The following is a 2,386-nucleotide window of genomic DNA, read 5'->3' on the forward strand; positions in this document are numbered from 1 at the left end:
GCTGTACACCCCCAACTCTCTCAGCCTGTCCTCACACAGGAGCTGCTCCAGCCCTTGGACCATTTTCGTGGCCTCCTCTGGCCCCACACCAGCAGGTCCATGTCCTTGATTGTCCAATATCCCTCCCTTTGTTGTGCTGGCAAGTGGGTCTGTGTCCACTGCCTGTGTCTTGTCCCACGCCTGCCTCAGGTGGGACAAACTGAGTCTCCGGGTAGCTGGCACAAGGAACTCCAAGGAATGCCTGGGTGCGAGGGTCTGCCTGGATAGTGGCAGTGGTTCCCCCACCATGGCACCAGGGCTTCCCCGCAGGGGCCGAGGTGCGGCCTCGCCGCTCGAGCACCAAACTGATGTTCTCATCTCTCAGCGGTGGCAATCACTTGTTTGACCTCTGCTACCGTTAACTCCGTTACCCTCACTAAATGTCAGGGGGAGTGGTTCTTCTTGAATCTAGCTGTTCTGGGAATGTGTATCACTTGAGTCATTTCTCTCAAACTCTTGAGATCCCTGCTCTGGTGATGCCACCTGGTACTAACTGGGGTACTGGGCTGTGCTGGAAGGGGACTGACTGCTGCTCTGCCGTGGGAGCTGTGCAGCCCGCAGGGCTGGTCCTGCCCGGCTGTGGGACAGATGTCTTGCTGGTTCTGTGGCCTCACCTGTGGGGTGTTGGCTTTGAGCACAGTGACTTGGAAAGACTGAGTTTAACCTTAGAGCTGATCAGCTCCCAAGTGTTTTGTTTTGCAGTTTCTGCTCCCGGCTCCACTTGAGTCCCTCTCATTTAGGTGGCTTTCCCCAGAGGCAGCCCTTCTGGCACAGTCATCAAAGATCAGCTCTTGCTTTCATCAGAGATGTCAAAGGAGAGATCTCAGTTCTGTTCACACTTTTCCTACCTGTGGGTCTCCAAGACTGGAACAGCAGACACGTGTGCGCCTGTGGAGCACCCTGCAGAGTCTGCTTCCTCTGTGGGCAGTGCTTCAGATGTCACTCCCATGTTCCACCAGGAGAAAATGCAAGGCTCAAATAGATGATCCCGTTTTGCTGTGAGCATTCTGAGGAGCTTCCCGAGCTGCATTTCACCATGTACAGACCCCTCCTGCCCAAGGTGGCAGTCCTGTGCGTTCGTCCTGGTTGGGGACAAATATGGAGCTCTTGCTGCGTGCTGCTGTGAGCCTGTGGTGGGAAGCCAGGCCCTCTCCTTGCTCGTGAATCACCAGGAGGATTGTAATTATTTTCCTGCTATACAGTCTGATCCTGCCTTTAATTAAACATGTGCTGTCCTGCTGAACAGCAGGGTTTGACAGTTGGACTGGAAATTCTCTTAAGAGTAATGAGATGTACGGAGCTCCTGTCCTTGTCACTGGCACTTCCAGGATCGGAAAGGTTGTCAAAACCTCTGCTGTGGATCCCCTTTGCCTGTATTGGAGGACAAGTAGTGTAGCAGGCACTGTTGGGGTGCTCAGTCCCTGCAGCAGAATCACCTGGCCCAACACCTCTGGCTCTGGGCCGTTGTCCCAGAGGCAGCCAGGGTTGTCACAGGGTTTTCCTGAGGAGAAGGAGTTGTCCGAGACCTGCTCTTCAGCTAGCAGAGCTTGGGAACACCTTGATAGTTTTAGCTGCAGAAGCAAGAAGGTTTTCTGCAGTTCTGGTGGGAAGAGTGTTTAGAGCATAGACCCAGTTCCTGGTCTCCAGACATCACTGCCTCATTTCAGAGATGCTGGCCGATGTGTAAGGTCACTGTGGCTCTGTGGTTGTGTAAGTTGGGTGTCTGACTCCTCCTCTTCCTCTGGCACGCTTCCTGCTCCCTCCAGCAGTGCTACAGCTGCCTCACCTTGAGAACTGCCCTGTCTTTACAAGTGCATATGAAGCCTGCTTAAAGCTTTGCTTGGTTGAAGGGAGAAATGTCCCTGCAGCCTGGTGGCACTTGGCCCCTGGTTGCAACGGGGGTCCTGGCACCAAGGCAGCCCCCGTAGCTGTTTGCGCTGCAGAGCAGCATGGCTCCTTCTCCGGAGAAACTGGTGGAGAAGCCACGGCGTCCATTTGCCCTCCTCCCTCCCTCCTGGCCGCCGTGGAGGTGTGTCTCCTCCAGGTACAGGAGGGAGCGTGGGGGCTGGCTGTCGGAGGGCAGCAGCAACGTGATGCTGGGGAACAAAGACCCCCGTGTCTCCTCTTCCCCTGGGATTAGGCACAGTGCCTTTGGCAGGACTGATGTTTGGGGTGTGAAATGGCACAAATGCATGTGCTCAGACACGTGGGACTGCTTCACGCGCATCTCGGTGTTGTGTGGAGGGGATCTCCTTGCTGAAGCAGCGGCGGGTGAGGGGAGAGCTGGAGTTCAGTCTCAGGTCGACCGCAAACCATTTTGCTATAGCCTCAAGAAAACAAAGATTCA

Source organism: Pterocles gutturalis, unplaced genomic scaffold (genome assembly GCF_000699245.1).
Source record: "Pterocles gutturalis isolate BGI_N339 unplaced genomic scaffold, ASM69924v1 scaffold3408, whole genome shotgun sequence".
Lineage (NCBI taxonomy): Eukaryota > Metazoa > Chordata > Aves > Pterocliformes > Pteroclidae > Pterocles > Pterocles gutturalis.